Below are 13,307 nucleotides of genomic sequence, written 5' to 3'. Positions count from 1 at the left end.
TTATTAAGAAGCAACTTAGCAAAGTCTCAGTAGTGCATGGTTCAACAAAGCAAGAACTCAGTCATTTGTCTATTTGCGTCAGATTTTAGTGAACACCTTAAATAACCTCGTATTAGCATCAGCATGTTGGACTTCATGCAAAACAATTTAGCAAACACAAATTTGGAAAACATCTAACTATGGCCTCTATCAAAGAGCAGTTGGTACCTGGAAAGTAAAGGCAAACAGACAATTACACTTTTCATCAGATAGTTACCCATACAACGGATCAGCAAACAGCGTCAGTCTTCGTCCTCGGGACATCAGTCGTTTGCATCATCAGCAAAGAAAGGACAGGGCAAAGTATCAGTATGGCATAGCTAAGGAACAAGAACTTCCCTCATATAGAGGAGAAGTAAGTATCAGGTAAGGAATAAGTAAAGGGTGGTTTAGAGTAACAGGGCGAACAAACTGCAAAGTCTCAAACTAAATGGCCTAAATGGCTCAGTAGAATTGCAAAGAATGGCTTGGAGTGGAATGTCCAATAAATGCCTGATTTCTCCTCGGGTCATGTGGTTAAATCAAAACTGTCTAATTTACTCCTAATTCCTCAATGGATAATCATTGGTGCATCGCCATCTCTGTCCAATAATCTTCACCAGAGTTTTACACAAACCACAGTTCTCATGTCGTTGATTGGCCCATGTTATTGACGTTTTCATCGGTTGGAATGTTAGGTAAGAAAAGTTACATTTTACGCTAAAGTCAGTAGTTCCATTGTTTTCTCCTACTCCAGGCAGCCTTGCACCTGTTACAAATTACACTGTTGCATTCAGCAAGAGTGTCTCCTTGAGCAAGTAGGGTCCCATGAGAAAGAATTTACTACAGCTACACACATCTCTAGCTTTTGGGAAAGTACAGTTTCATGTCCTTCAGGAAAATAGCACATTGCACGTTAGAAAAAGACAGTTTAATATGAGACCAGGCAGCTAGGCACAGACCTTCGATAAACTAAGGCCTACTGCTTAATGAACAACCTCCTAATACATAACTCCAATTTTGATATGTTAATACAAATTAAAAACATTAGTACATAATTAATTCAGCATTAATAACTTTCATTAGTCTTCGTATACATTGGTAGCCACTCCCCGTGGGCACATTTAAAACGTGTGCATTATTTCTACGTTAACACATTTTTTATGCAGCTTCATTACACAATATATTGTAAGCTTTTCATGTTAATATTAATTTTAAAAGACACACTCCAGCAATCCCTCCTCTGATGACTCTTATCATCACACAAATCTTCCCCACTAATTTTACATACTAAAATTCCCTCATATCAATCTCTTCCCTTCTTGGTTTCCCCTTTGACCTTGCCCTGAATAATTTTTCCCTTTGTTTTTCTTCCCTCCTCCTATTATTTTTTGCCATCGTCAATTTTATTCTTTTACTAATTTGACATGCCACCCATGATCCAAATAAGCGATCTATAACAATCAATACCCCCTGTATTATTTTAGGCAATATCCCATGCCAAATGTTACTAATCCAATTTCCCACTGAAGCAAATCCTTTCCCAACCTTTTTCCAAACACCTGGTTCTTCCAAATCCTTCAAGTCCGTACTATCCCTAGTCAAGTTAGTAAGCATACTTCTAATCTCATTACTATTATCTGGTATGTAAGCGCAACAATGACACCCATTGAGCAATCTACAAACTCTGCCATTTTTCGCTAAAAGAATGTCTAAAGCAAGCCTGTTTTGAAGAGTCATAGCACCCTCCGCAGCAAGTTCAGGATCCATCAGGAGTATAGCCCCTGAAAAGTTTGTCAGCATGTTATCCTCAATAGTAGACAACTTTCGAATCTTTATGGAGTTCAAAATAACTCCCACTGAAGAAATGATCGTCCCAAATATGTCTCCTACTACACCAGCAGCAGTCTTTCTCTTATGTCTAGTACGATGTAATTCAGACAATTTTGGTAACCTTTTCAAATCGTCAAGTTGATATATCATTGGGAAAACTATCCCCAAATAACATGTCCCATACCATCCCTTTGGAAGACTGTAATAAGCATTGAGTCCACATATATAATAAATCCCGGGGATTGCTGGATTCTGTCCATTTAACATGAACGTCCATTTACTCTGAAACAAAAACACACACTTACATTCACTCATTCCCACAAACACATTGTCATAGTATGATTTGGTCTTGGATATGCAAAGCTTTCCTACATGTAGTGCTTCTTAAGCTAACATCCCTTGTTCTCTAATTGCACAATAACCGTCACTACTAGCAAAGGCCCGTTACTGTAATCCTTTCTCTAGTTTACCCTTCAATGCCCTTCTTCTCTCTTCCGTGTGATCTAAAAAGCTTTTCTCTACAGGTGTAAGCAAACATGTCAAATTATTGTGGTGTGCATAAGATGTACTAATTGTTAATGTCGCCTGAAAGAATCCTTTAACTAACTTTATGCTATAGTACTTAGCTACCCCACTCACATCCTCTATGATAGGCACATTAGAAAACACAAGATCATGATTTGAGAAAAATATTGAATCTCTTCCTGGTTATAAAATCTTGTTAGTAACAGACTACAACGTATCCCATATGTTAATGACAGTCTATGATAGGTAACCCCCTCTTGTACCGAAACAGGAATCTGTGTACACACAAAACAATCTTTCGCATCCATTGTGTCAACATACTCACTCAGCAAGCGACAGAAAACATCAGTGGATAGTTTCCCTTTCGAGTTAGTTCCCTCATGCAAGTATCTTGTATCCAGCTCAAACCTCTCCCAGGCTGTTAGTGCAGTGGTAGTCTCAAGAATTGTAGCATTGTTAGTCCCACTTTTATCCATTAGTGTCATACTCACAACCACGACCCTAATGAATATTTATTACATGAACCTTTTTTGCAAAAGTATTTGGTTCAAGTAAACTTAAAGTGTTCGGGTTCAAGCTCACGGCTCCAGAGAGACTGGAGCCTAAATCCAGCCACTGTAGACTGCTCGGCCACGCTACCTCACATCTACAAGCTCACAACTATAGTAACTTGGCCAAACACTGTGGACACCCGCTGTGGTGACCTGGCTCTGCGGGGTAACGCAGCATTCACCCGTTGTTTGAGCGAGTTACAGGTAAAAAGCAAAGTATAATAACTGTCTGCATATAATATATGTCTTTCCTTATTTATTCTTCTTCCCCGTTGTATGTTTGCTCTCTGCTTTAGAAACGCGAGCTGTCATCACTGCAAGGAAACGTATCACACAGCGTTCTACTGTTTACACTCACTGAACTTTCAGCATCACAGTGACCCCTCTCGTCGCCTCTATAGTTAGACTTCAAGACAGCTGGTTTGTTTACCGATACAATTCTTGTCACCTTAGGTTGTGGTTTTTTAAAATAAGAAGGCTCGGTCCCACTGTCTGGCTACCCTTATATACATACCGCCACCACTTTACATAGTCTCACCTCTCGCTATGTGGATCGTAGGTGCAGAAGGCAGAGAGTGAGACACTGATGCAGACAAAATACGTTCGTGAGTTGAAAAATACTGGCAGTGGTGGGATTCAAACCCACGCCTCCAAAGAGACTGGAGCCTTAATCCAGCACCTTAGACCACTCAGCCACACTACCCTGTACAAATTTTTTTCTGTCAGCTTTCTGAAGTGAGATGTTCTGTTGTATAGGGGAGTTGGAGAATAAGGGTGTATAGCCTGTGAAGTGATCCATGGAAAGTCAACGCCAACAGCAGCAGGAACATGATACATTTAGCTGGTCAGGATTGGCCCCGGGCCATGGGAGGTGTCAGGGAGCCCCAGTCCTGAGAGTCCGTAGGAAGACAACCCTTACATTGGGGTCCCGCACGCGCTGCTTCTCTTTCTTTAAGGATAAGGAATCAAACTATCTACGTCCCTCAACTTACCAACCCTCCGCCTTAGGAAAGATTTTGTGATTCATGAGCAGAACCCGGCTGGCGCTGTTTACAGTAATGCCTAAGCACAGTACTCAACTGAGCGGTGTTTCCAAACTGAGCCGTTGTACTACCGGAAATACCATTGGATATGTAATTTAACTTTCACATAAAATAGGGTTAACCCAGCCCTACCACATACTAAAAACTAAAGACTGAACAATAAACCAACGAGGATGGGATTTGAACCCACGCATGCAGAGCACAATGGATTAGCAGTCCATCGCCTTAACCACTCGGCCACCTCGTCTTCAAAACACCATCTTTCAGGAGTACAAAATATGGTAGCCAAAATGTGTTCTATTAGGTGATAGTTGTCTAAACATAATAAAGAGCATATATTTACAGATTGTTATGGTAACTTGTTGTCTACAGCTTTGCTCTATACGACCTTGTTGTCCATCCCTACTTCAGCTTGAATTTATATGTTAAATGTAATGTAATCATGAAAATTACACTTTCCAAACGTGTTCTATCCATATGTGATGTACTATCACACTACCCTCAAATGAGCTAAGATTGCTTTAATTCAGTTGTACGTGGATTTAAAGTGCAATATCATACAAATATTGTACTGGTATGGCGCTTTCGAGTCTCTAGGTGTCAGTCATTGGTGGGGTGCTTCCATGTCAACATTAGGCAGCAAATAGTACACAATTAAGGAAAACTGCCTTCCCATTTAATGTGCATTGTTCTGCAAAAAGTTTTAAGTAGGAGAAAGTAAAACTTAGTTTATAAAACCGCCTAAACTGGGAGTATTGCCGCTACAACTATGACACTTCATTTTAAAAACATACGTGCATCAACAAGAAATATTTTTGTGCTAAATAAATTGCTGTCCGATTACTCACGTAATGCATAAAACTGAGGCAGTCGTAATTACAATACATTGAAGTAATATTTTGGTAGTTTTTGTTGACGATGACTCCGCAGCAAGCAATCAGATTACTTTTTATTAGTGAAGGCGCGTCAGAGCCTTGATAAGTAAACTTACAAGTAGACACGCCTAGGGCGATGAACCTTTTAGACAAGGTTTGGGGACTTCCCAGTACGAGATGTCTTTTGGCATCAAATCAATAGATCAATATCTCAACAACAATCGCAATAACTAATCAGCATGCTAATCAATAACCTTTAATGAGAGTCAATAAAGTGAACACACCATGATCTTTCAGTCATGAATAACCACACCAATTTAGTTAAGTGTTAGGATATTTATTTCCCTATTGGTTACAATCTAAAGTCATTTCTGTTAATCTCATCAGCAATTCATCTCATTAGTAACGCTTCAGATTTGCAATTAGAAACGCAATTAATCAATGCATAGAGAATATTCACTCAGTATTAACACATAATTATTAAGAAGCAACTTAGCAAAGTCTCAGTAGTGCATGGTTCAACAAAGCAAGAACTCAGTCATTTGTCTATTTGCGTCAGATTTTAGTGAACACCTTAAATAACCTCGTATTAGCATCAGCATGTTGGACTTCATGCAAAACAATTTAGCAAACACAAATTTGGAAAACATCTAACTATGGCCTCTATCAAAGAGCAGTTGGTACCTGGAAAGTAAAGGCAAACAGACAATTACACTTTTCATCAGATAGTTACCCATCCAACGGATCAGCAAACAGCGTCAGTCTTCGTCCGCTGGGACATCAGTCGTTTGCATCATCAGCAAAGAAAGGACAGGGCAAAGTATCAGTATGGCATAGCTAAGGAACAAGAACTTCCCTCATATAGAGGAGAAGTAAGTATCAGGTAAGGAATAAGTAAAGGGTGGTTTAGAGTAACAGGGCGAACAAACTGCAAAGTCTCAAACTAAATGGCCTAAATGGCTCAGTAGAATTGCAAAGAATGGCTTGGAGTGGAATGTCCAATAAATGCCTGATTTCTCCTCGGGTCATGTGGTTAAATCAAAACTGTCTAATTTACTCCTAATTCCTCAATGGATAATCATTGGTGCATCGCCATCTCTGTCCAATAATCTTCACCAGAGTTTTACACAAACCACAGTTCTCATGTCGTTGATTGGCCCATGTTATTGACGTTTTCATCGGTTGGAATGTTAGGTAAGAAAAGTTACATTTTACGCTAAAGTCAGTAGTTCCATTGTTTTCTCCTACTCCAGGCAGCCTTGCACCTGTTACAAATTACACTGTTGCATTCAGCAAGAGTGTCTCCTTGAGCAAGTAGGGTCCCATGAGAAAGAATTTACTACAGCTACACACATCTCTAGCTTTTGGGAAAGTACAGTTTCATGTCCTTCAGGAAAATAGCACATTGCACGTTAGAAAAAGACAGTTTAATATGAGACCAGGCAGCTAGGCACAGACCTTCGATAAACTAAGGCCTACTGCTTAAAGAACAACCTCCTAATACATAACTCCAATTTTGATATGTTAATACAAATTAAAAACATTAGTACATAATTAATTCAGCATTAATAACTTTCATTAGTCTTCGTATACATTGGTAGCCACTCCCCGTGGGCACATTTAAAAGGTGTGCATTATTTCTACGTTAACACATTTTTTATGCAGCTTCATTACACAATATATTGTAAGCTTTTCATGTTAATATTAATTTTAAAAGACACACTCCAGCAATCCCTCCTCTGATGACTCTTATCATCACACAAATCTTCCCCACTAATTTTACATACTAAAATTCCCTCATATCAATCTCTTCCCTTCTTGGTTTCCCCTTTGACCTTGCCCTGAATAATTTTTCCCTTTGTTTTTCTTCCCTCCTCCTATTATTTTTTGCCATCGTCAATTTTATTCTTTTACTAATTTGACATGCCACCCATGATCCAAATAAGCGATCTATAACAATCAATACCCCCTGTATTATTTTAGGCAATATCCCATGCCAAATGTTACTAATCCAATTTCCCACTGAAGCAAATCCTTTCCCAACCTTTTTCCAAACACCTGGTTCTTCCAAATCCTTCAAGTCCGTACTATCCCTAGTCAAGTTAGTAAGCATACTTCTAATCTCATTACTATTATCTGGTATGCAAGCGCAACAATGACACCCATTGAGCAATCTACAAACTCTGCCATTTTTCGCTAAAAGAATGTCTAAAGCAAGCCTGTTTTGAAGAGTCATAGCACCCTCCGCAGCAAGTTCAGTATCCATCAGGAGTATAGCCCCTGAAAAGTTTGTCAGCATGTTATCCTCAAAAGTAGACAACTTTCGAATCTTTATGGAGTTCAAAATAACTCCCACTGAAGAAATGATCGTCCCAAATATGTCTCCTACTACACCAGCAGCAGTCTCTCTCTTATGTCTAGTACGATGTAATTCAGACAATTTTGGTAACCTTTTCAAATCGTCAAGTTGATATATCATTGGGAAAACTATCCCCAAATAACATGTCCCATACCATCCCTTTGGAAGACTGTAATAAGCATTGAGTCCACATATATAATAAATCCCGGGGATTGCTGGATCCTGTCCATTTAACATGAACGTCCATTTACTCTGAAACAAAAACACACGCTTACATTCACTCATTCCCACAAACACATTGTCATAGTATGATTTGGTCTTGGATATGCAATGCTTTCCTACATGTAGTGCTTCTTAAGCTAACTTCCCTTGTTCTCTAATTGCACAATAACCGTCACTACTAGCAAAGGCCCGTTACTGTAATCCTTTCTCTAGTTTACCCTTCAATGCCCTTCTTCTCTCTTCCGTGTGATCTAAAAAGCTTTTCTCTACAGGTGTAAGCAAACATGTCAAATTATTGTGGTGTGCATAAGATGTACTAATTGTTAATGTCGCCTGAAAGAATCCTTTAACTAACTTTATGCTATAGTACTTAGCTACCCCACTCACATCCTCTATGATAGGCACATTAGAAAACACAAGATCATGATTTGAGTAAAAATATTGAATCTCTTCCTGGTTATAGAATCTTGTTAGTAACAGACTACAACGTATCCCATATGTTAAAGACAGTCTATGATAGGTACCCCCTCTTGTACCGAAACAGGAATCTGTGTACACACAAAACAATCTTTTGCATCCATTGTGTCAACATACTCACTCAGCAAGCAATAGAAAACATCAGTGGATAGTTCCACTTTCGAGTTAGTTCTCTCATGCAAGTATCGTGTATCCAGCTCAAACCTCTCCCAGGTTGTTAGTGCAGTGGTAGTCTCAAGAATTGTAGCATCGTTAGTCCCACTATTATCCATTACTGTCATACTCACAACCACGACCCTAATGAATATTTATTACATGAACCTTTGTTGCAAAAGTATTTGGTTCAAGTAAACTTAAAGTGTTGGGATTCGAGCCCACAGCTCCAGTGAGACTGGAGCCTAAATCCAACCACTTTAGACTGCTCGGCCACGCTACCTCACATCTACAAGCTCACAACTATAGTAACTTGGCCAAACTCTGTGGACACCCGCTGTGGTGACCTGGCTATGCAGGGTAACGCAGCATTCACCGACAGTTGAGGGAGTTACAGGTAAAAAGCAAATTATAATAACTGTCTGCATATAATATATGTCTTTCCTTATTTATTCTTCTTCCCCATTGTATGTTTGCTCTCTGCTTTAGAAACGCGAGCTGTCATCACTGCAAGGAAACGTATCACACAGCGTTCTACTGTTTACACTCACTGAACTTTCAGCATCACAGTGACCCCTCTCGTCGCCTCCATAGTTAGACTTCAAAACAGCTGGTTTGTTTACGGATACAATTCTTGTCACTTTAGGTTGTGGTTTTTTAAAATAAGAAGGCTCGGTCCCACTGTCTGGCTACCCTTATATACATACCGGCACCACTTTACATAGTCTCACCTCTCGCTATGTGGATCGTAGGTGCAGAAGGCAGAGAGTGAGACACTGATGCAGACAAAATACGTTCGTGAGTTGAAAAATACTGGCAGCGGTGGGATTCGAACCCACGTCTCCAAAGAGACTGGAGCCTTAATCCAGCGCCTTAGACCGCTCGGCCACACTACCCTGTGTGAACCTGTTTCTGTAAGCTTTCTGAAGTGAGATATTCTGATGTATAGGGGAGTTGGAGAATAAGGGTGTGTAGCCTGTGAAGTGATCCTAGGAAAGTCAACGCCAACAGCAGCAGGCACGTGATACATTTAGTAGGTCAGGATTGGCCCCGGGCCATAGGAGGTGTCATGGAGCGTCAGTCCTGAGAGTCCGTAGAAAGACAATCCTTACATTGGGGTCCCGCATGCGCTGCTTCTCTTTCTTTAAGGATAAGGAATCAAACTATCTACGTCCCTCAACTTACCAACCCTCCGCCTCAGGAAAGATTTTGTGATTCATGAGCAGAACCCGGCTGGCGCTGTTTACAGTAATGCCTAAGCACAGTACTCAACTGAGCGGTGTTTCCAAACTGAGCCGTTGTACTGCCGGAAATACCATGGGATATGTAATTTAACTTTCACATAAAATAGGGTTAACCCAGCCCTACCACATACTAAAAACTAAAGACGGAACAATAAACCGACGAGAATGAGATTCGAACACACATATGCAGAGCACAATGGATTAGCAGTCCATCGCCTTAACCACTCGGCCACCTCGTCTTCAAAACACCATATTTCAGGAGTACAAAATATGGTAGCCAAAATGAGTTCTATTAGGTGATAGTTGTCCAAACATAATAAAGAGCATATATTTACAGATTGTTATGATAACTTGTTGTCTTCAGCTTTGCTCTATACGACCATGTTGTCCATCCCTACTTCAGCTTGAATTTATATGTTAAATGTAATGTAACCATGAAAATTACACTTTCCAAACGTCTTCTATCCATATGTGATGTACTATCACACTACCCTCAAATGAGCTAAGATTGCTTTAATTCAGTTGTATGTGGATTTAAAGTGCAATATCATACGAATATTGTACTGGTATGGCGCTTTCGAGTCTCTATGTGTCAGTCATTGGTGGGGTGCTTCCATGTCAACATTAGGCAGCAAATAGTACACAAGTAAGGAAAACTGCCTTCCCATTTAATGTGCATTGTTCTGCAAAAAGTTTTAAGTAGGAGAAAGTAAAACTTAGTTTATAAAACCGCCTAAACTGGGAGTATTGCCGCTACAGCTACGACACTTCAGTTTAAAAACATACGTGCATCAACAAGAAATATTTTTGCGCTAAATAAATTGCTGTCCAACTACTCACGTAATGCATAAAACTGAGGCAGTCGTAATTACAATACATTGAAGTAATATTTTGGTAGTTTTTGTTGACGATGACTCCGCAGCAAGCGATCAGATTACTTTTTATTAGTGAAGGCGCGTCAGAGCCTTGATAAGTAAACTTACAAGGAGACACGCCTCGGTCGATGAACCTTTTAGACCAGGTTCGGGGACTTTCCAGTACGAGATGTCTTTTGGCATCACAAATCAATAGATCAATATCTCAACAACAATCGCAATAACTAATCAGCATGCTAATCAATAACCTTTAATGAGAGTCAATAAAGTGAACACACCATGATCTTTCAGTCATGAATAACCACACCAATTTAGTTAAGTGTTAGGATATTTATTTCCCTACTGGTTACAATCTAAAGTCATTTCTGTTAATCTCATCAGCAATTCATCTCATTAGTTACTCTTCAGATTTGCAATTAGAAACGCAATTAATCAATTCATAGAGAATATTCACTCAGTATTAACACATAATTATTAAGAAGCAACTTAGCAAAGTCTCAGTAGTGCATGGTTCAACAAAGCAAGAACTCAGTCATTTGTCTATTTGCGTCAGATTTTAGTGAACACCTTAAATAACCTTCGTATTAGCATCAGCATGTTGGGCTTCATGCAAAACAATTTAGCAAACACAAATTTGGAAAACATCTAACTATGGCCTCTATCAAAGAGCAGTTGGTACCTAGAAAGAAAAGGCAAACAGACAATTACAATTTTCATCAGATAGTTACCCATCCAACGGATCAGCAAACAGCGTCAGTCTTCGTCCTCGGGACATCAGTCGTTTGCATCATCAGCAAAGAAAGGACAGGGCAAAGTATCAGTATGGCATAGCTAAGGAACAAGAACTTCCCTCATATAGAGGAGAAGTAAGTATCAGGTAAGGAATAAGTAAAGGGTGGTTTAGAATAACAGGGCGAACAAACGGCAAAGTCTCAAACGAAATGGCCTAAATGGCTCAGTAGAATGGCAAAGAATGGCTTGGAGTGGAATGTCCAATAAATGTCTGATTTCTCCTCGGGTCATGTGGTTAAATCAAAACTGTCTAATTTACTCCTAATTCCTCAATGGATAATCATTGGTGCATTGTCATCTCTGTCCAATAATCTTCACCAGAGTTTTACACAAACCACAGTTCTCATGTCGTTGATTGGCCCATGTTATTGACGTTTTCATCGGTTGGAATGTCAGGTAAGAAAAGTTACATTTTACGCTACAGTCAGTAGTTCCATTGTTTTCTCCTACTCCAGGCAGCCTTGCACCTGTTACCAATTACTCTATTGCATTCAGCAAGAATGTCTCCTTGAGCAAGTAGGGTCCCATGAGAAAGAATTTACTACAGCTACACACATCTCTAGCTTTTGGGAAAGTACAGTTTCATGTCCTTCAGGAAAATAGCACATTGCACGTTAGAAAAAGACAGCTTAATATGAGACCAGGCAGCTAGGCACAGACCTTCGATAAACTAAGGCCTACTGCTTAAAGAACAACCTCCTAATACATAACTCCAATTTTGATATGTTAATACAAATTAAAAACATTAGTACATAATTAATTCAGCATTAATAACTTTCATTAGTCTTCGTATACATTGGTAGCCACTCCCAGTGGGCACATTTAAAACGTGTGCATTATTTCTACGTTAACACATTTTTTATGCAGCTTCATTACACAATATATTGTAAGCTTTTCATGTTAATATTAATTTTAAAAGACACACTCCAGCAATCCCTCCTCTGATGACTCTTATCATCACACAAATCTTCCCCACTAATTTTACATACTAAAATTCCCTCATATCAATCTATTCCCTTCTTGGTTTCCCCTTTGACCTTGCCCTGAATAATTTTTCCCTTTGTTTTTCTTCCCTCCTCCTATTATTTTTTGCCATCGTCAATTTTATTCTTTTACTAATTTGGCATGCCACCCATGATCCAAATAAGCGATCTATAACAATCAATACACCCTGTATTATTTTAGGCAATATCCCATGCCAAATGTTACTAATCCAATTTCCCACTGAAGCAAATCCTTTCCCAACCTTTTTCCAAACACCTGGTTCTTCCAAATCCTTCAAGTCCGTACTATCCCTAGTCAAGTTAGTAAGCATACTTCTAATCTCATTACTATTATCTGGTATGTAAGCGCAACAATGACACCCATTGAGCAATCTACAAACTCTGCCATTTTTCGCTAAAAGAATGTCTAAAGCAAGCCTGTTTTGAAGAGTCATAGCACCCTCCGCAGCAAGTTCAGTATCCATCAGGAGTATAGCCCCTGAAAAGTTTGTCAGCATGTTATCCTCAAAAGTAGACAACTTTCGAATCTTTATGGAGTTCAAAATAACTCCCACTGAAGAAATGATCGTCCCAAATATGTCTCCTACTACACCAGCAGCAGTCTCTCTCTTATGTCTAGTACGATGTAATTCAGACAATTTTGGTAACCTTTTCAAATCGTCAAGTTGATATATCATTGGGAAAACTATCCCCAAATAACATGTCCCATACCATCCCTTTGGAAGACTGTAATAAGCATTGAGTCCACATATATAATAAATCCCGGGGATTGCTGGATCCTGTCCATTTAACATGAACGTCCATTTACTCTGAAACAAAAACACACGCTTACATTCACTCATTCCCACAAACACATTGTCATAGTATGATTTGGTCTTGGATATGCAATGCTTTCCTACATGTAGTGCTTCTTAAGCTAACTTCCCTTGTTCTCTAATTGCACAATAACCGTCACTACTAGCAAAGGCCCGTTACTGTAATCCTTTCTCTAGTTTACCCTTCAATGCCCTTCTTCTCTCTTCCGTGTGATCTAAAAAGCTTTTCTCTACAGGTGTAAGCAAACATGTCAAATTATTGTGGTGTGCATAAGATGTACTAATTGTTAATGTCGCCTGAAAGAATCCTTTAACTAACTTTATGCTATAGTACTTAGCTACCCCACTCACATCCTCTATGATAGGCACATTAGAAAACACAAGATCATGATTTGAGTAAAAATATTGAATCTCTTCCTGGTTATAGAATCTTGTTAGTAACAGACTACAACGTATCCCATATGTTAAAGACAGTCTATGATAGGTACCCCCTCTTGTACCGAAACAGGAATCTGTGTACA

General features: G+C 39.3%; 4 non-coding genes across 4 annotated transcripts; all 4 read right to left on the bottom strand.

The window, feature by feature from the left end:
- Window positions 1–3,548: 3,548 nt before the first annotated feature.
- On the bottom strand, window positions 3,549–3,630 carry TRNAL-AAG (transfer RNA leucine (anticodon AAG)). Its single transcript has one exon. It is a non-coding gene; the product is annotated as a tRNA-Leu (tRNA).
- A 505-nt stretch (window positions 3,631–4,135) lies between these two features.
- On the bottom strand, window positions 4,136–4,217 carry TRNAS-GCU (transfer RNA serine (anticodon GCU)). Its single transcript has one exon. It is a non-coding gene; the product is annotated as a tRNA-Ser (tRNA).
- Window positions 4,218–8,870: 4,653 nt separating this feature from the next.
- TRNAL-AAG (transfer RNA leucine (anticodon AAG)) lies at window positions 8,871–8,952 on the bottom strand. The gene has a single exon. It is a non-coding gene; the product is annotated as a tRNA-Leu (tRNA).
- Window positions 8,953–9,457: 505 nt separating this feature from the next.
- Window positions 9,458–9,539, bottom strand: TRNAS-GCU (transfer RNA serine (anticodon GCU)). Its single transcript has one exon. It is a non-coding gene; the product is annotated as a tRNA-Ser (tRNA).
- Between the last annotated feature and the right edge of the window lie 3,768 nt (window positions 9,540–13,307).

Source organism: Pleurodeles waltl, chromosome 12 (genome assembly GCF_031143425.1).
Source record: "Pleurodeles waltl isolate 20211129_DDA chromosome 12, aPleWal1.hap1.20221129, whole genome shotgun sequence".
NCBI classification, from domain to species: domain Eukaryota; kingdom Metazoa; phylum Chordata; class Amphibia; order Caudata; family Salamandridae; genus Pleurodeles; species Pleurodeles waltl.
The sequence above is the reverse complement of the archived record's forward strand: the minus strand, read 5'-3'. Positions and strand labels throughout refer to the sequence as shown.